At 41.2% G+C, this 21,991-nt stretch overlaps 1 protein-coding gene across 3 annotated transcripts in view; it reads right to left on the reverse strand.

Annotated features, from left to right (window-relative positions):
- PALS1 (protein associated with LIN7 1, MAGUK p55 family member) overlaps positions 1-11,615 on the reverse strand; it is a 57,136-nt gene extending 45,521 nt beyond the window's left edge. For all 3 annotated transcript variants that reach the window (XM_074584911.1, XM_074584909.1, XM_074584910.1), the window contains exon 1: positions 11,469-11,615. The gene's annotated coding sequence lies outside the window, so the exon portion shown is untranslated. The remainder of the gene's footprint in view (positions 1-11,468) is intronic.
- Positions 11,616-21,991: the final 10,376 nt, after the last annotated feature.

Genomic DNA, 21,991 nt, shown 5'->3' on the forward strand with positions numbered 1-21,991 from the left:
TTAATAAACCATGCTGAATTTAATTTCTGTCTGTGCTATGCTAACCAGGCTCTCCAAGTTCCCAACAACTTACTAGCTCAGATACCTGCATTTTAATCATGAGTAAAGAGAGCAGGGCTCTCAGACAACAGATTGCTGACACTCCAGCACATCCCAAAGTATGACTTTGTAGGATCCTGGCCAGATGCGTAGGCTACTGTCCAGGCACCAACCTTAAATTCTTTTATTTACTACAACACGCAACTGTTGGTCCTACACATACAATACAGTCTAATTATGAAGCCATTTAATATGGTCCTTCAGGCAAAGTTGAGTAGACTGAAAATACTATTAATACAGTATTTTAACTGCAAATTGAAATGTCACATTCTAAGCCAGTAAAATCAGTTTTGTAAATATTTTAATTTTGTTAAAGTAAGAAAGTTCAAAAAGTAACAGAAGATGCTGCAGTCCTAGATTTTCCATTTGTCATAAATACAAAAGCAAGTCTTTGGGCTTTAGAGTTTATCTAGGTCTAGAAATCAAAAGAGGGTAGCAGAGATATGATGCAGTATTAAGTTTTCTAAAAAGCCAACAGGTTGGCCCAACTTCTAATGCAGCAGGTACACCATGAACAGCACTGGTACCTTACTGGAAAGCAGCTCCTCTGATGATTGTACAAACACCTCACAGACAGGAGTTTTTTTATTACTCTGCTCTGCACACTACTTTCTTTTCCACCACCCCTCTGGGCACTCGTTACATGCACTCTGTGCGATGCTAGGGAAAAAAACAAGGTTCCAAGATTATGCTTTCTAATTTTGCAGAGCGAGAACATAGGTTCTTGCCCTAAGGAAGCATTTAATACTGAGATCTTTTCAGTAGAAAAAAAAAAAGAAACAACAAAAAAAAACCCCGAGACTTTTCCTGAACAAGCCAAGAACACTACAGTGACATTACCATTTTGTCTGGAACCTGAGCAGATAAAACAACAATCACTTTTTCAAATAATGTCAGAAAAATACTGACCTCCTGAACAAGAGCTGCAACACTGTTCACATGCCAATTACTCAGAGCAATCAACTGGCAAGTCTGGTCACTGGGTTTAATCTTTAGTGCCAAATCAACCAACTGTGTTAGTGAGGCAAATCAAAGCAGGTACATCTGATTTTCTCTGAGTCTTGATAAAGTTTCTAAATTTTATCATTACTTTTTACCATCAGCTACTTAGGAAACAGATTTTGGGATATAGCTTATTTGTTGTCCATTATTGCTGTTTGTCACTTCAAATCGAATTACCACAATGCAATTTAGGTCAGATTATACCTTAAATCCATGAAAATAATCAATGCAGCAACCATTAGTGATTATCAGTGGAAACCACAGACTAATCACCCAGGCACCCTAATTTTCCAAGTCAAGTCTACAATCTTTGCTTTATAAAGCTGCAGAAATTTACAGCTTTTGAAATCAAAGCAACCATTTTCATCCTTCTGTCATATCTGTTTATCAGAGACACTCTGATAAATAAAACAGTTTTATTCCATTCAATTTAAAGAAAGCATTAGAGAGGAGCTGTAGTTCTCTGGTCCCCTGAGACCGCAAATGTTCTCAGCAATGCAGGCAGAGAATTTTGTTCCAGCACTACCAAGGCTACAATGCCTCCAATAACAAAATTTACTTTTGCAAAGCAGAAATAACAGAGCAAAACTAGGAAGGTTTAGGTATCCCACAGATGGTCAGACTTCATCCACTGCCTCCAGGAGTTTTGGAACTTGAACCAAAAGCTTCACATGCCCTTCTCCAATTGACCAATCGGTTAGAAGATACTTATCTATCTGGTAAGTATTTTCAACCTGATGCCAGATGACATTTTATTATTAGAAAACTATTTACTCAGATTTATCTAGAGAAGAGCATCCAACAGAATCAACATTCAAAACCTTGTTCTTGATGAATTCTACATTTATGAAGAGAGATAGAACTATTTCCAGATATTTAGCCAACACTCACAGATTAAAAATATACTGTTCCAGAAAAAAAAAAATCACCTAAGAGATTAAGTATTGAAATCAGAATCTATTATTTGAGGTCAATAAGATTTACGAATATCTTCACGCTCCATTAACTCAAATCATTCTAAGTATGCACCTATATTCTTTCAAGACTAGTTCTGGAATTTTGAATACAAACAAGGGGTATTTATTAGAGAACTTTAAGTTTTAACAAGCTGAACCCATAAACATACTTCTAATGCTTTCTTATTCCTCTAAACTTCAAGCACCCATTCAAATAGTTCCCATGCACAGTATTTCAGTCTGACTTTGAGTACCAGGGTCTTAGCATTTTTTACAATGTCTCTGTTTTGCTTTCGGTTCTGCACAATCTGTGGTGGCGTGTGTTGATTTGATGCAGTGCATTTCTGGATGGTTCTACACTGCAAGTCTGGAAACCAAAGCCAGTGCAAATTTTACCTGCTAAATAAAAGTCTTCAGGAACCTACCTGTAAGAATGTACTAATATAATGATATGTGAATCCTTGATACCCGCAATGGTCTGCAATAATATGCTTGATTGTTTATGGTTTTTCTCAAAATACAAGTCAGAAGTCAGACATGGAATTTGTTGCAAAGAGATCATAAATTATTATTTCTCCTTGCATTATTTTTTTCAAATAAAGAAGAAAACAAGACCGCATAAGAGGCTGAGCTGACGGAACAGCAACCTTAAGTTAAAGATGTTGATAGACAGGCTCTAGCAAATCTTGTTGTAGCAGATTAAGTTACTATACTCAGCTGCAAACTCTGCTCCCATCAGAAGTCACTGATACCAAAAGCCGAGTTGGCACCTCAGCCACTTCAGCGCTAAGACTAACATCTTAGTTTGGGTCCTCTCCCTCAGATATTACACTATGAACTGAAGTGACTGAGGAGCAAGTACTTCTGCAAATGATGAACTAGAGCAGAGGAGCTGAGTAGGGAAAGGTAAAAACCTGACATCACCAAATCTGGCAAGATTTCCCAGAGCTATAGTTGCAAACTAAATTTCTTCTGAAGTAGTCAGAATCAGATGTGCCACCTGTCACAAATCCATCCAAGAACAAAAAAAAAAAGCACACTCTTGCCAAAAAAGTGTCAAAAGAACAATTAAAACTGTTAAACAATTAGTAACTAAGTTTCACAGGCACCGATTAGTCATATTACATACCTTAAAGGCTGAATACTCAAATTCAAATTAGCTTTAAGAAATCAAGAACTGAGGTTTTGCATGGAATTTTAATTACCACATGAAGTCCCAACTACAGAAGTTTAAGCAGCACTAACACACGTAATACCAGAAGACCAGTATTAAATATCTTTTTAAGATTTGACAAGAGTGTGCACTTAAGAAGGAACACAAACTAGCCTATATTTACTACCTAGACACTTAGGTATGCAGCTACATTCATTAAATATTTGTAGGAAAAGCCTTTAAAAATATTGACAGAAGGAGAACCTGTATGAAGTTCTCACCAATAGAAATCAGAAAGGCTTAACTGGCTTAAGGGAAGAAGTATATATAAATTCAAGTTTGCAACTCAAGTTGTTAAATTTAAAAAGAAAAAATGCAAATATTTCATAGTTCACTACTACAAAAGTGGTATTTCAGATTTTATATAACAAATTAAGTAAAATTCTTGAAACTTCCACTGCGCAGTTATCACCCTAGGACGTTTTATTAAGATTAAACACATACAACACTTTATATAAGGTTTATAAATTAAGAACCACCACTGATCAGCCATGGAAACCACATTCAAAGCTTCAAAAAGAGCTTGTACATAGCTAGCGGTCCTTAACTGTTCACTTCTGCAGATTGTCCCCTCTCATCCGCATTTAACTGAGGTTTTTAGCTTCTAAGATTCCTTTGCTTTTCCAAACAAGTACATAATATAAATTTCACGTCAGCATCGTGTAGATGCATTTGTAACAGTGGGCCCCACCTACCTTTGCACATTGTTCACTGATCAAAAACTGAGCCATCAACACAGCATCCAAAGACAGACCAAACAGGACATATTTGTAGAGAGGAGTTCACAGTTACTGTATCATTATATTGTTATATTAGTTTTGTTAATCCCTTGCTGGGATTTCCCAGCTCTTCAGTTCCTCCTTTTGTAAAAACAATCAACCAACACCCCCCACCAGCTTGTTACACACCTGTAGCCCAGTGCAGCACAACCTCCGGTTGGGACAATGTACCACATTTTGACAGAACAAATAATATAGAAGTGTCCTACTGAGTCAGACCAGTGATCCATCAAGCCCAGAACTCACTCTGACAGTGGCAACCAGACATGCCATTTAGGGATAACTTGTGCATCCACAAGTTCAACTGTTGAAGAACACCAGATGGTACATTCTTGACTGTTCCACTATGAACCATTAAACCTATCTGTCAATGGATTTGCTGTCCAGGAATCTGTATAACACGTTTTTTGAACATGCTGCTACTGGTTGCCTCCACAACCCAGTGTTGTCCATCTTCCCCATTTAGAGACTCAACTCTGAGAAAGACTCGTGTTTGAAGGTCTGCAGAAAGAAAGAATGAATGCAAGAAAACAAGCAATAGAAGAGTTGCCAAAAAAAGCAGTGGCAAAAATGTAAGTCCATACTAAACCAGGAAAGATCTAAGGAAAAACAACATATCATGACTATTCAAATTGATCATATGACTACTCCCTAACAGCAATAAGCTTAGTAGTCTAAACAAGACATTTATATAAAAAAAGAAAGAGTTTAACCTAAAAATTACTTCCTAAGCAATAAGCCAAAATAACTCTTAACTGACACTTCAAAACATCACATAATCAGACGCAGAGTTCTATTTTTCAGTCAAGAAGAAATAGCTCCTTCTTGCACTTCATTTTGACCTCTCCTTACTTGAAAATTGGCAAAAGCTTAAAGAAAGTAATGATCTACAAAACATGTCAAAATAGCCGGTCTTAAATAGCTTTTTGCCTGTTCTGTTATCTTAAAACCATCCTCAGGATTTTTTCTTTTAGGAAGAAGGACAAGTAACATTTATGTTTTGGATTCCTAACTTTCCTTGGGATACACTTTCAGTCCTTAATCTTTTCATTTTGCTTGATGAAGCAATGAATAAAGAAATTTAAGTAGCCTAAAAGGTTGAAAACTGTCTACCCAACTCCGTAGAATCCTCAGGTTGCCACTTTCCACTGAAGCCAGGTAGCTGGCCCCTTCAGAGCTCTAGCTAGCCCTCATCATATCGGCTTGAAGCAACACGTTTCATCAGGAAGTCACTGATGAAAAGTCTGCAAAGAAAATCACAACACACACTAGATGGAATATTCTATAAACAGGCAAGAATCTAAGTGATAACTCGTAGAAAAAGTCTACAAATCTAACAAAAACTTAGGCTTAAACAGATTTTTTTGTGCTGTTTATACTCTTAAAAAAAAGTGAAACAGACTATTCCACTGGTCAAAATCAAAACAATACTGCTGGGCTCATAAGTCATTTACACAGCCCAACAAGACAATGCCGAGCTGATCAGCTTTTACCTCACTTTAAGACACGGTGATAATTCCTCCCTGTAACTAATTAGGTTACTAATTTAGAACACATCTTCATTACTGGAAAAAAATGAAATGGTAAGAGCTTGCATTATGTTGGTTTTAGTTATCCTACAGCAACAATCACCACCTTTAAATACATACATCCAATTAAATTTCAACTCACTTCCCTTCTCCTGCATTTGAGAACTTCTAATACTGTTCAAACAAAATGTAAATGCCACTGCATAGTGGCACTAAGCAATTCCATCACCGCTTGATCCTGCAGGAACTGATTCTGCACAAAGCACGTGATGTCCACTAATGCTATGTTCTCCCACTAACACAGGACTAAGTTTGTCTGCTGACATCATATGCCCTTTCAGACATCGGGAAGAAGAGATTTGCTTTCTGAAAACAAGGATATACATATGTAAGAAGTACAATGAACATAACACAAACCAATACAATCCCAGCTTTCATCTGTTTGAAATCTCTGGACGCTTAACCCAAAAGCATAAGCTTTGTCTTCAGAGATCGGATATACCCGGGGAATTAGCAATATGTTCTCTTAGCCAATGCAGTTAATTTCTATGGTGCACAATGCTGTTATTTGTAACACAGTTTTTCTACAAAAACAACTTTAATTTTCTTAGCTAAGGTGCACTGCATTACTCCATGATTAATCTGTCTCAAGTTTCATTAACAGTGGCTGACAAGTCAATGGCAATTTGATAAAACAAGACAAACGATGGTGGCCACAAGTTCTCGAGCACAACACTGCATGAGATCCAGTATTAAGGTGAAGCCTTAGTTTTATGCACAGAGATATCACATTCTATAGAAAAAGCTGTCATGATACCTGCTGTGCTGAAGAATTTAACTCAGTACCACAATCACCGTGCAGAAAAACATGCTTCCCTCCCTAGATTCCTTCTCTGCCGCGCTGAAGACTAGCTTCTAAAGTAATTAACAGACAAGGTGTTACCAAAGCATACTACCTTCATTGACCTTAATTGTGAAGATCATCCCAGTTAAAAGAATACTTGGGTTTACAGCTGAATATTCAGATAAGAGCTGACTGCTGATCTCTCTGCCACCCAAACCAAGATCAAGATTTGGCTCCAAGGAAATGGACCAGTGATGGGAAACTTCAAAAGTGAACTGATTTCTCTCAACAGCGTTTTTAACCAAGGCATCATATCAGTTATATTTTACCTGCCTTCAGCCTTGAACAAGGTGAACTATTTAAGTTTTGCTAGTCTTTCGTATACACCTCATTAAACGCAAGTCCCTCCTATGCCATCATACTGCTCACAACTGCTCACGCACGTATCACTGGCAATCAACAGACTGTTGAGACGAAAAATGACTCTCTGTCCTCTTTTGATCACACACATTTGTAGTCAGAACTCCACTCAAAACTATTGGTACCCAAATGAATACTTCCTTTCCAGCCTCTCCTTCCTGACTTTAAAAATATACACTTATCCTTGGAAACAGACTCGGAATGCATACAGCCGCCTCCCAGTGCCACTGCCAGGTCAAAGAGCAGCTGCTGAGGTTGCACTGGCACTTCCCGGTTACCAACATGTTTTAGTTTTGCTGAATTCAACTTTCTAGAGAGCTTGAAGATACCATGGAACAACTTTACACAGTCAAAATAAGACAATTCACACTGACTACTCACATAACGGTTGATGTACATACACAGGTATGTGCTTTAGATGGTAACGTACTGACTATTACCACACTTGATTACTCCTAATACCTTTTGTAAAGGACTGCTTAGCTGTCCTTTCACTTTTAACGTATCCTTCAGCCTGAAGAAGAGAAGGCTCCGAGGAGACCTTATATCGGCCTTCCAGTACCTAAAGAGGGCCTACAGGAAGGATGGGGAGGGACTCTTTATCAGGGAGTGTTATGATAGGACACGGAGTAATGGCCTCAAACCGAAAGAGGACAGATTTAGATTGGATATCAGGAAGAAATTCTTTACTGTGAGGGTGGTGAGGCACTGGCACAGGTTGCCCAGAGAAGGTGTCAATGCCCCATCCCTGGAAGTGTTCAAGGCCAGGCTGGATGAGGCTTTGAGCAGCCTGGTCTAGTGGGAGGTGTCCCTGCTCAGGGCAGTGGTTTGGAACTAGGTAATCTTTAAGGTCCCTTCCAACCCAAACCATTCTGTGATCCTTACCAGAAATCATCCCTGGTTCTAAACTACTTCCCCCCCAAATCCCCAGAATTAGATCTACAAGATAACCTAAACATCATGCCACCTATTAGACTCCACAACCCACAGAGAAGCAAACAAGCTCCGCTCTACAATGAAAAGGGCACATTACAGATGCTATTCAAATGTCTAATACTCAACACGAGCAGGAACTGGCCAAGTCAGCCAAGAATAAACGTAAAAATCAGAGGTTTAAGTCTCCAGAATTTCACACCATGCTAGGAAAAAAAACCATAAATTCCTTTCATCTACTCTTTCAACACCTGGCCTGCAACGAGAAGACCTGGGTTCAAATCATCAATTTGTACTTGATGACGCTTCTTGACAGCCAGTCCCTGAGCTACAGACCCCATTCACTCCCTTCCCAAGGGAATGTTATGCCTCAAGAATGAAAACAGCTGGTGTCTGGAAGCACCTCACACCCAAACATCCAGTGGTCTGGCAGTTAAGACAGATGAGGGGGTTCAGTTCCCCCCAAAAGAGAGGGATTTGAACCCAAATCTCAACGTACTGGGCAGGTACCCAAACCATTTACCCATCTGTAAAGAAATGCAACATCACATCCTACTTCTGCCAAAAAAGAAGTGTGCAAGATTAGGCCTTGCTGTATTTCCCGCTTTACAGAATGGAAGCATTCCTTGTACAATTGTGCATTACTAATGGTATCTCTGTTTGCTTTCTAATTTAACTGATGCAAGCTTTGAGAGTTACAGCATTTTTTTCTGCCCACACAGCTATGTATTAGAATGCAATTAGACACCCTTGCAGTATAAAACAAGTCCTTACCAATAGTAATACAGTTTACCACCTCTGGTTAAAAAAAAAAAAAAAAAAACAAACAAAAAAAAACCAAAAAACAACCCAAACCCAGAAGTTACATTAAAGTAGCCTGGTATATAAACTACTTCTGTAGTTATAATTTCTTCTTTTTGTTTATAGTTCTGCTTTACACTTTAGTCTGAACTAGACTTAAAAGATTTTGTCATATAGCAATATTAGGAATGCAGAAAGGAGGAGTACATAAAACACTTCTTTTGTCAGAACTACTGTATTGAAAAAAACTCCAAAGTGGATAATTATAGTAGAAAAATCATTTTGCCACCATACCTGATTTTAAACCACAGTATAAACTGTTTCCACCAAATGAGTTTTCAATCACAGACACACCAGCAAACCTTTTTAAATAGACAAATGCCTCTCTTCAATGTTAAGAAAAGGACAACAATATAGTAATATCTAATGAATATTTACAAAAAGTCTCGAGGTTTTCTGATGAATGACCAAAGTAGTAATTATTCTACTATTCCAAATATCGTAATGTCAAGCCTTTCTGCAACACTACCTGTCACACTAAAAAAGTACTTTTTTTAAAAAAAAAAGCCAGTTACTAGAACACTGAAGAATTTTAAACATGACATATTAATACAAATCCTGTTATCTAAGTAGCAGGCTGTTTGAAATCTTAGCCTTCAGTGTTCTAAAAGCCTAACACTAACAGGAATGCACTTAATCAAACTTGCAAACTGGAAAAAAAAAATGAGTACCTGAAACAGGTAGTTACAACCAGTCACATTTAATGTTAAGATCCAGTCTTTGAGGAGACATCATAACAAAATTTGCATCTAAAAATGCCACAGGATTTTTTTAAAGCCTACAACTTCAAACTATAGCAAGAGATTTTAATTAAAAAGCAACAAATACAAGTGTCTTGAAAATATACTTATTTACATGGGAAAAAAAAATATATATGGTTGCATATTGAACTTCAGACTACATTAAGCTTTCTGTGTCCACAATGCTCAGAATGAATGCCAACCTCTACACTGTATTTTTACTACTTCACATCACATATTGCTGTGGTCATGAAAGTTGCCTGACACCCCTCAATGGCCTGAGTAAGTCCTGCAGATTCCTAAGGTGGCTGTATCAGTCTAGCAAAGAAACATTTTTATTTACATTTCTCAGTCAGTTCAGATCTTTTGGAAGGAAATTTAATAAAACCTAAATAAAACTACCATCTTTACCACCCCCTAATTCTACATAGCAAAAATTACCACCCACTGCTATTCCATACATTGCAAGGCAACATGACACAGAGTGGAAAGATGTCAAATCTGAAACAACTACTTTGAAAACAGCTAAGTGGTCATGTATTAACACTTAACTCTGTACTACTTTATTAACAGTAATGTTAACTCAGAAAGTGCTGCAATATAGGTATTTGATGCCTTGTTAAATCCACAATACTAACGCTTAGTTAAGCTTTTAAGATGTGAAATTATGTTTGGGGGGTTTTTTTGTATCACATGTTGAAAAACAGGTCATATGTGTATAAACCAGACAGACTCTAAAGTGTTGGACATCTATATTTGGAAAAACAGCTCTAAGATGATTACAAGAAAAAAAAAAAAGTGTCCTGTTTGTGAAAATTCAGAGGCAGCTTAAAATCCAATGACTGCAGGCTCAGATGCCTAATTAAAGACAATTCAAAGGTAACCTATTTTTGACAAATTCAAGAAAAACATCTCAATTCTTCAAAAAGACAGACAGTTCCCTTTAAGACAGATGAGGCTGTGCACTAAAGCAGGAGACGCTTAGAAAAAGACCACCGCCAGTCACTTCTTAGAAGTTTGATTGCAGCCATCTATATATCATCACTTACACAGAATGCAAGGATTTTGTTCTAGTAAGGGAACTACGCAGCTAGTTTATGCCCAAATAATTCCATCAGAGAGGCTTTAAGTGTTACCTTTTAAAAGAAAAATCCCTCAAAGCACCAGCTGACATTTACCCCTTTACTATTCCTCGTTCTTTTTCTGGGATCTGTCCCACGTGAGACATCAAAGAATATTATTGGTTTAGACAGATATTTTTTTAAAAAGGTTTTTCAAAAAAGCCAAAGACAAGTTAACTTCACCTTCTTGAGCAGCCTGTCTTACGAAGCTCAAAGCGTTCTCTGCCGCTTGCCTGTAGAGTCTCTACCGCGGCCCAGCCTCGGCCCCTCAGCGAGGAGGGCACCGACACCCCCACAACATAACCAGCGCGTAGTTCCGAGCCAGCCTGTGCATCAACTGCTGCCGACTATAAAACACACTGGAAGGCGCTCACATTCAACCTACTCCAACTCAACCCTGCAAAGCTTCATAAATCAGTACAAAGCAAGCTCTTCGCCGAGCTGCCAGGAGATCAGAAGTGCTGGGGGGGGACGAAGCCTCAAGTTTCTCACCTCATTAGAACTCAAGCACCCCCAACCCCACCACCACCACCCACCACACACACACACGCACAACCACGCACAGCCAAGGACTGGAGGGTTTTCTCACAACTTCTGGGCCTAAGTCGGCAGCAGCCCCGCGGGAGGGCGGCAGCCGCCGCCGCGGCTCTCCGGAGGGGCTGCCCGCCCCCCCGGCAACGGCGCCGGCCCCGGCCGCCCCGCGGCGCAGGCACCTGTAGCCGCCGCAGCCAGGGCCGCCCATCCCGAGCGGGCTCCGCCGCCGGGTCACAGCCCGGGCCGTCGCCCGGCGGGGTACGGGCACCGGCGCGGTCCCCCGAGAGCCGCCCAGCTCGGCCCCGGCCCGGCCGGACCCCCAGGCCTGCGCGAGCGCCCTGGCGGCGGGGGAGGCTCCCCGGCGAGCCGAGGCTGGCGGCTCCACGGCGGGACCTGTTGCTCGCACGCCGGGCGCGGGAACTGGGGGCTGTACTCACCGTGCTTGCCTCGCCGCCGCTGACACGCTCCAGCCCAGCCGCCGGCCGAAAGTCACGGTCGCCCGCACCCCGCGGCGCCTACCCGCCGAGCCACCCGGCCGCAGCCCCCGCTCAGCTGCGCAGCCGCCGCCAAGCCCGGCCCGGCTCGGCCCTGCCCCCCCGCCCGCTCCCAACGCCGGCCGCCAAGCCCCGCCCCCCTCCCCCGCCCCGCCCGGCCGGGCCTAGCCGCGCAAGCGCGGGGCCGCCCCCACACGGGGCCGAACGGGGCCGCTCCGGCCGCCCGACGGGACGGGGCCGGGCGGGGACAGCTGAGCGCGCGCGCCCTCTGTCGGCCGGGCGGAGCGGGTCTGCCCCAACGGCCGCGGCCATGACTGGAAATGGCGGGCTGGGGCTCCCCTCAGCGCTGGTTGAGGACACAGAAGTCACGGCACTGTTCCCCTGTCTCCATGCTCCCGTACTCGTGTCCCATCTCTCTACCACAGCACCCTCTGCACCCTGGAAAGGCACCTCCATGGCAGCTCCTGTGCCCTGAATGGACCTGGAGCCTGCCCAGCCTGCTCTGTCCTCTCCCACTTCTAGCTGTCTCCTCCTGCCCGCTCTTCCGCTGCCGTTTGCCCTGGGCTTTCCATGCCACTGCAGCCCCTTTCTGCTCCACCCTCCTCCTCCTCATTCCCCCATGTTCCTCATGCTGCTGCTGAAGCCACAAGCCAAGCTTGAATGTCCCAGCCAGGCTGGGGCCTGTTGTGGTACAAAAAATGTTTCCTTTCCTCTGAGAGTCTAGTCCGCCTTGGGGAGAGCGGAGGGAGGCTGAGGCACAGAAGGCGCCCAGAGCACGATGTCTGGAAGAATGAAGGAAACGGGACATTAAAAGTAGTTTTACCAGGTTGTTTGTGTTCATGGCTGTGTCTTACAGGACCAGGGAAACGTATCTTCAGCAATGCAGTTTAGTTTGACTTTGAGCTGAAGACTGCATTCCCACCCCTGGTTTTTCAGGCTAGCCTGCCTAGATCATTGCCTGAGGCATTAGAAAAAATGTTCCATGTAACAACACCCAGAAAAAGGCTTTCTTAGATCACTGAAAAGTCCTAGAGATACCTGCTTTAGTCCATCTCTCCTTGCTTCAGTTTAACCATTTATAAGTCTGTGTCATTTAACTCTGTATCATTCTCCATAGTGAAATCTAGATACCGACTTTCAACTTCTATAATTTTACCCTATACCATGTTTTCTTTGGATCCATTCTGAAGATAGACACTCAGGCCAATTTTATAAGTCCCCAAACCAGACCCCCTGGTTTTCTTTTCTCACCGTGTGAAAAGGCCAGCTGACCTGACACTGGCGTGTGTCCTGCCCAGCTACCTGCTGAGGGGACTCCGAAAGCATTCTGCCTTCTCACACTGTGGCCCACACTCCCAGGCCCAGACTGTCTTTTTATTTGTTTGTTGTTTTCAGCAGTTACAGCAATGCCTTGTAACTGCATTTAACCAGCTATTTCTATTCTGACCAATAACAAGGGTCTTTGTATCAAGTGAGCAAAACTGCAGCGCTGCAAGAAATACAAATATCGGTGGACTGCAGATTTTTTACTCGGGAGATAAAAATGGAGGGAAGACATGACCCTGGTAATTTGTGGCTGAGCAGCACCAAGCGTGGTTCTTTTTACTTTCCTGTGAAAATGGTGAAAGTTCACATGAACCCTTTTTTACAGACCACTGTGGCAAAGGAGCTGAGAATCAGAAAGGACTGTTTCAAAATATGATTCTTACCTGGAAGACCTAATGGCTGCAAAAAGTAGCTAGGTTCAACAGTTGTTTGTTCACTGTTGTCGCCCTTATCCAAACTGATTAATAGTTTACTGTCTTCTACATCCAAGGCTGGGATGATCAGACAGCCCCCCTCCCTCCAAATTCTGATTCCAGTTTCTCTCAATGGATAGCATTTCTCCTTCCTCTCACAGAAAATGTCATTGCCTCCAGTTTGCATATTGCCTGGTAGCCAGTTTTTACACCAGGATAAGGGAATTGTCTTCAATATATTGTGCAATTTGCCGTAGAGCAGAGAAGGATTCACACCAGTTCGAGAGTTTCTGTTTCCCTCCTTTGCTCTCTTATATCTGTAGCTGAAGTTTTAATCTTTTGCCAGAAGGGGTTACCAGACCAGGTTGAGACTGAGCTTGGGATATGCCTTGGATACATCTGCTTAACGATCTGTTTGTTTCTTTGGTAACCAATCTCCTCCCTCTGGCTCTCACAAACCCTAATATTAGCCTTGCCCAGCTGGCAAATCCATTCATAAGATGCTTGAATGAGGCGTGCTTGGCTAATTCTGTCCAACAGATTAAAATATTCTGTCAGGCCAATAAAGTTGTCATACCTGAAGACATTTCACAATAGAGCACAGAATCAGCAGCATTATTTGTAAAGACTCAGATAACCTTTCTTTTTAAAATCATTGTGTTAGCAATTTAAATGGACAGATCGGGTGGTTCATTTTGCCCTGTGGGTTCTGTTTGTCGGTATGCAGAGAACACAAAAATTGCTGTGAGAAAATCAACATTTTGGCTTGAATTTAACAAAACACACCAATTAAAAAGAATAGACACAGAGAAAGAAGGTGAATGGGAGGGTGAGGAAGGACAATGCAGAGATGATTAGGAAGATCAAAGCTTTTAGTCTTCCTTTGTTTCATCTTAGCTGATTAATCTTTCATATGAGGATCCACTAAGACAGCTCTTAAAGGAAATGAGAAAATTACCAAAGTACTATAAACCATGCTGTTCCGTCTCTTGTTCAAAGTTTTAAATGATTATCTTTAAGCAGAAAGGAACTGAAAAAAAAATATCCAAGTGATACCTTTTGTGGGCTTGGATCTTAGAACATTTTGATTTTAGACATGACTTTCCTAAGATTTTTTCTATCAGGGATTATGGAAACATTAAAGCATGCTTGCAGCTACAGAACCAAAGTATTTAGGCAACCTTATTTGTTATTGAAGTACTTTGTTTTTAAGGTTGATGCATTCATTTCACAGACAAATATTTTCTAACAATGTTCATCTTTGATTAATTGAATTTGACATGAATTAGTGTCACTCTTTGCCAGCAAGGTGCTGATGTAATCGTTGATCAATCTAGATCTGGCTGGTTGTAATCAATGGAAAAGAAAAAAAAAATCTGACTCAGGCTGAGACATCAGCCTAACATAGGACAAAACGTTTTCTTTGAAACCACTGCCCTCTGGAGGGGGAATGAAAAATCACGGAAAGATTAGGCAAAAAATTCCCCTTTATGTCACTGTGTGACTGAATTTATGCTTTACAGTCCAGGAGTGGTTCTACAGACTGATGCAAAAAGGAATGCTCTGTCAGAAGAGCCACAGTGGCCACAGCGCATATGTCAGTGAAGGCTAGAGAAGTAATCCCCATCTGTCTGCCATTACTCTCCTCCCCCTTTATCTCTAAACTCTTTATCTCTAAACTCACTGAACATTCATTCTGCAGCATATGTACTTTCTCTTCCAACTTCATCTTGGAACCCTACCAAGCTGGTGTCATCCCTCTTTATTTGCCAAAATCTTTTTTTATGTAATCTCTAAAGAATTCTTGCCTGCCTGATGTCAGACTCTGTATTCCATCCTCTTCCTTGACCTTTCTGCTGGCTTGTTTGGTTTTTTATTTGGGGAGAGGTATTTTTTGTTGGGTTTCTTTTTTTTGTGTGTGTGTGGGGAGGGTGTTGGTTGTGTTTTTTTATTATCTGGATTACACTTTTCTTCTTGCCCTTTTATTCTTGCAAGGTTTTGACAATTTGTGGTCTCTTCTTTTTATCTCTCTACTTGCATGTCTGGCATCTATTTAAATAGACTCTTTTTTCTCCTGTCTCTGAGAACTTCACAGGGATTGTTCCCTTGGCCTTTAGATATTGATAACTTGTATCTTGGATAATCACATTTAGATGTCACCTTTAACTGAATATGAATGAAAGCGCGCTTCCTCCTGCTCAGACTTTGCCTATAGATTCTCCCTGTGGTCGTTCCAGTCTGATTTATAGCAATCTGATGTCTATTGACTACAATACTGGTGATTACGTTAACCCTAAGTAAGACACTAACCCTAAGGAGGACAGTCCTCTGAAAGAAAGTAACAGCAGCACTAGTCCACCTGTAGGGCTAGCTGCTTTCAATATTTAATGTTTCAGAGAGGAGTGCAAAATACGCAAGCCCAGAAGCTAAATTGTGCATTAAGCAAGAAAAAACCAACAACCTCTTGGCCTCCAACACCCAGCAACAGAAAACCTGAATTTTGAAATTAATACAGCAATCCAATTTAATTTCAGCCTCCCTTGAACTAGGACAACAAGTACCAAGGATTCAAATATGGTCATGTTTTTCCCCTTGATAGCATCTAGAGCTGTTCCTTACTTTCTATCCAATAACTACATTTTGCATTCGTGTTTATCTACGTGGCTGAAACATCTTCCTTTCTGGCTCCTAGTGTCCCCTGCCACCCCTTAATCCTTCATATCCAAAATTGCACAGCTCCAAGTAAGGTCACGGTATTCACAAATAGGGTCGTAAACCCACCAGAAGTTCAGCTGTAGAAAAAGGTTAGCCTCCAGAAGAGACGGGGAGTACTACTCATCTCTCAATGATGGGTCTCAAGCCCAGAAATAGGAATCATTCCCAGAAGATGGGTGCCCCAAAGTAAATCTGGAAGCGAAGTTGTTAATGTCAGTTTGGAGTGCTACTTTTAGTCCAGTATAATAATAATAATTAATAAAAATTCTCTTTCTTGCCACTGTTTTCCCTTCTCCTATTAAGTTATACTCAAATTAGCGATTACTTTGTCTGCCTCACTGTTTGCTGCTTCTTGCTCTTGCTTGAGTAGTTTCTCCTTATTTTGTATGTTACTCTCTCTATGATCATATACCTGTCTGTCTTTTTGATATTGTTCCAGTCATCTGTGTGCCTTCCTCTGCACAACTCTCCATCTTTGTATTGGTCTTGAAAAAAATCTCTAAGGACCTAAAATACATATCCAAGTCTTTCTGGAAAACAAAATCCTGATTTGCTGTTTATAACAATTATTAACTTGTATCGAAACCCACTCTGTTTTTCCCTGACTTGCCATTTGCAGGCTGGGTGTATCCTCAAGCCCAAAGTCAAGACAGGATTTTATTTGGCTTTTAGTGCTAACGTGCCTTAGTGTCAACTTGCACATATTTTTTACTGGGTTTTACTTTGTTTTAATTACTTCAGTTTAATCTGTGAACAGAGGGGAAAAGCCACTTTTCATTTCTACTCTTTTTACTATGTGGAGCTTCTTTTCTTATAAACCTACAAAAATGTAGTTGTAAAGAAATAAAATCCTATGAGATAACTCACAGATCTGTGAGAAAACAGGGGAAGAAACAAGAAAAAGAACCAATGAAAGTTTCAACAGTTGATACCACCTAAGGAAAATACTTACATGGTAAATCCTCATGAAATAATGCATTTGTGGTTTTTAGATTCTTCCCAGGTATGATCATCTGTCCTGAAATGCAGCTTACTAGAGGCAATTACATTAATGATGAGACCCTCCTATCTGATAATGCTGCAATGTAAAGCTTAAGGTTTATATATTTATCAGTCAAAAGTATGACACTACTGTATATTGTTCACATATTCTGTAAACCAGAAATGCAGTAAATCTTTCTCTTGAGAGCAAACTTAATGTACAGTAAGACAGTTGTAAGACACGGTAAGGCATACATAAGCAACGTAATTCTCCTTCTTGCACACTATGCTCTATTTACCAGTCTTGTTTGGTATAGGTTTTCAGGTTGTGCATCCTTGTTATACTTTAATTACTGCCACAAAAATATTTGTGGCCAATACTGTACCTTTATCCACATGGATGTCTGAATATGACATGAGGCAGAATCACTTTCAAAATTATTCTTCTTCAAACTTTCTTTTTAATATTCCCCTAGTTTTTGAGATTACTTTCAGCAGATGATAAACATCTGGGGCTGTTAACTGCCAGCCAGCATGTCTGTTGTTCCCCAGCATTAAAGCAATGCTTAAAATCTATTTTATTTTAATCCATAACTGCATAAGTTTTATTGGAAATATTCTGAAACTAAAATTGAGACGAACATTTTTTTGGTTTGAGAAACGTGCTCAGAAAAATCCATTCTATGTCATTTCATCATATGCATAAATCTGGAGTGACGTGGCACAGAGGAAATTCAGGTGTGGCATCCAGTCCATTTGTAGAAGTCCATGCTGAGCCCAACATAGTCTTCCTTGCAGACATAAGATGCCAACAGGTTTGCATTGCCACCTCTTGAGCAATGCAGTTTTATTTCAGATAGATAGTTTTTTGTTGCATGTTGCCGTAACCAAAGCAGGTATACTTAATTACCTTTCCCAAGAAAGCAATAACATCTGCGCAATCCTCTTTAAGGAAGAAAAAAATTGTTCTGCTACTAACAGAATAATTATTTCCATGTAGCTATGTGCAGCTATACGGATGGCCTTCATTACCCTTGGATCAGTCTATAGGCTACACTGCCAATTCTATACCATTCTCATGAATTTGCATCTTGACAGTAAGTTGTAAAAACTGTTTTGGAATATGCAGCAAGAATACCACTCTGTTTTGCAGCATTCCCTAAAAAGTGCAGCACATTATGCTTGGTAGCTCTCCTGCTTGCAGGATCTTCAATGACTGTCATTCTCCCAGCAGTTATTTTTCTTTCAGAGGAGCTGATAGACTGTATTGGCTCGTTGAGCCAACACTGCATACCAGCCTACTGAATCAGCTCAGTAGAAGACTGTTTTGGGATGTAACCCAGCAAGCATCCATGCTGAGTTATTTTTCTTTGCTCCAGGCACAGCAATTAAGAGGTATTTTTTACTGCATTTGCAATGCAGGCAATTCAGCCTTCTTCCCAGTGTTGTAGTCTGGGAAACACAATACTCTGAAGTTGCTTATTCTTTGCAGCATTGACTTAGAGCATTCTAGATCAGATTCCAGTAAAGGGGGGGGGAGGCAGAATAGTAGTTCCATTTGCATGCTGCAGCAGTCCTTTGTCACACCCTGTCTCTTCAAGGCCTGTCGGCCACAGGTTAGGTAGGGTGCTATGTGTGTAAAACTGACTGGTTTGGGGAGCACAATGTATTGTCTCAGACTGATCCTGGTTTCTGCTGGTTGAGGACTGTGTCGCCCTGTTCAGTGGGTGAAGAGAAACACAATGCTCAAGAACTATAATTATTCTAGTGTCACATTGACACATTAATGGCTTCAGAACAACTGTCATGAGATTTAGTGGGCATCTTTCTCTCATTTAGCCCAATGTAAAGTAAGTTTTTGTGGATGTATTTTGTTAATTCTTCCATCCTGGCTCATCAGTCTGTCGTCTGTTATGACAAATGCATGTAACTGGGGCAAATACATTTATTTAACAATATTTCAGCTCTGAGAATTCCAGAAAGTGTAACTCACTTACGTTGATTCTCACCTAAAAATCACTTTTCTCAAAATGTGCTTGGACATTTGATCCCTTTGTTTTGATGGATTTTAACTTGTTCCTTAGGGCTAGATTATCTGTGGTGGTCTTGCGCACTGGAAGGTTGTTTGGGTGCAAACTACATTTCTCTTTGTCATCATAGGCAGTGTGCAGTTCTACTCCAGACTTGGTATTTACCATATGAGGGAGGTATTCCTAATGAAATCTTTAATTTATTGCATTCCATTCTATGTTACTTAGTATATGCAACATATGAAATAGGTCATAGTTATTACTTGTGTGCTAGGTAAATGATTGTTTCTGATTAATGCAAACAGCTTTGGAATGCGATATACTCTATTTAAGAATATGTAAAATACGTATCATCAATTTTGCAGTGTTCTACAATTTTAATCTTCTTCACTTTCAGTGTGTAAGTTTAGCGTGCGGTCACTGACGATAAGCATCTGCAGCTAGTTTGTGTGTGGAATGATAGTGAAGATACTGTGGCTGATCCATATTTTTGCAGGATTTTACGATTGTTCTTGAAGTGGACAACAGCACATCAGAAGTTGTGTATCATTCAAGTACTCGCTGTCCCTTGAGCAGAAAATATGCTGTACAAACATTTTCTCAGGAACAACCTCAGAGTTTCTTCCTTGTCAGTAATTGCCACTTTGCTCTTTTGATAACCAGAATCTAGAATTTTTTATTTTTTTTTCACTATGGAAAATAATGTTGCAATTTCAGTTGGTATTTCACTCCTGTTCACATTTTGGCTGATACCTAGAATTTGAATTTGCCACCCTTGTTTCTTATGGCATCCTAGGCTGGAATCTGATTACACATGGCCTGCCCTCAAAGAGTATTCCATTAATTTATATTCTCCAGGAACATTCGATTGGCATTTGTCTCCTGGGAAGTTGTGAATGATGTATGTCCTCTGTGCTAATTTGGAGGAAAGCCTACCATGTCTTCCAAAAAGATGTAGATTTCCAGGTCGTTGATGAATATGCCAAACAAGACTGGACCCAGTACTGACCCCTGGGGAACACTGCTAGCTACAGGCCTCCAACTGGACTCTGTGCCACTGATCACAACCCTCTGGGCTCAGCCATTCAGCCAGTTCTCAATCCAGTTCACTGTCCACTCATCTAACCCGCACTTCCTAAGCTTCCCTATGAGGATGTTATGGGAGACACTGTCAAAAGCCTTGCTGAAGTCAAGGTAGACAACATCCACTGCTCTCGCCTCGTCCACTCAGCCAGTCATGCTATCATAGAAGGCTATCAGATTGGTCAAGCATGATTTCCCCTTAGTGAATCCATGCTGACCAGTCCCAATGACCTTTTTTCTACGTGCTTAGAGATGTGTCCTGTGTTGAGCAACACAGGACTAACTTCTCTTAATGCTGGGGAAAAATGCACTTTTAGAAGACTCTGATGTCTGAATTAGTGAAAATATTTACTTTATAGCCAGCTAGGCTATGTGGGATTCAAGGTCTTGGTGTTTTTGAGCCTTGCCAGGTGCAGGGATGAGGAGGAGCGAGGCCTGGGCATTTGACCCAGGGTGGTCCACGGTATACCATGAACGTCACACTCAATATAAGTTAGAAAGTTTGCTGCGTAGTCCCTCTCTCCTTTGATGGCAGCAGTCCAGAGAACTCCTTGCCCTGGTGCTGGAGCCCTGAGCCCTTCCCTGCCTCCTGAAGCCGCAGCGCTCGCAGTGTCCGGCATTTGCTGTCCACTGCTGGGAGCGCACAGCTTCCTGCTGCTGGAATTGGCTGAATATAATTCTTGTATAGCTCATATTAGTATCAGGATTAATACTGGTTCTTTAGTATTATTGTTAATTATTTAGTCTTATCCTATTAAATCTCTTTATATTTCAACTCTTGTGTTTCCTTGCTTTTCCTGATTCCCCTTTTCGGGTGGGGAGGGGTCATCAGGTGATAGAATAATTGTCTAAATGACAAAAAATTGTTAGGAATCTTCTCAAACCATAACAAGATGACATCCAGGATGAGCTGTTCCATCACCTTTCCAGGGATGGAGGTGAGGCTGACCGGCCGGTGGTTTCCTGGATCCTCCTTCTTGCCCTTTTTGAAAACTGGTGTGACATTGGCTTTCTCCCAGTCCTCAGGCATGACTTTTCCACGATGATGGAGAGTGGCCTTGCAATAAGCAGTTCCCTCAGCACTTGTGGGTGCATCCCATCGGGGCCTTTTTTTTTTTTTAATATTTTTTTTTAAATTTTTCCCAGGCCAGCAAGAACCCACCGACCATATGAATATTTTATTTCCTTTACGACTTATAAACACTCAAAAGACAACCTACACTTAGAGCTCCCAAACAGCCCTGCATAAGCTAGTAGCATCACTTTTGTCCCCTCACTTGTCACTTCACAGTTCGGCGTGCATCTGTACTCGTCTTCATCTCCGTTGCAAGGATGCTGCCGTTAGCTGTTACTCAACTAAAGCCATTACTATGTCCCTAAGCCCCTTCAGAAAACGTGCAACTAGCAGCACATCATGCTGCTGTAACATTTGCAAAACCCACAGGCTTTTCCTCCCCATGAACTAGCCAAGAAGTGTCTGCATTTCAGTGCTGAGCTTAAATCCAGCATGGGGACTCACCTTTCCAGGCGGAGGCTGGGATATAGTCACCAGAAAACAAAAGTCAAGTTTGAAAAAAAAAACGCACAAAAAAATCCATAGAAGAAAACACAGGAGAAACAACAACGTGGATTTTTTCACTCTGAGTGAATAAGGAGGTTCAGCTGCTGACAGTATCATGTTCAAGAGGTGCAACTGCTGCAGTCTTGTCTTCTGAGACTGGCTGGCTTTAGGAAGGCGGAGGGGTTGCCAAACCGTTCAGGAGTGACAGGTATTAGAGATTATGTTCTTCATCGTGAGGTTAAAGCACTTAATTGCAACGTACTGACCAAATACTGCTATGGGAAACTATAACTTGTCTCTGTTCAACAGATTGCTGCTTTAATGATCATCAGCTCCTGCAACTGTTCTCCCCACTGC

Source organism: Larus michahellis, chromosome 4 (assembly GCF_964199755.1).
Source record: "Larus michahellis chromosome 4, bLarMic1.1, whole genome shotgun sequence".
In the NCBI taxonomy this organism is placed as follows: domain Eukaryota; kingdom Metazoa; phylum Chordata; class Aves; order Charadriiformes; family Laridae; genus Larus; species Larus michahellis.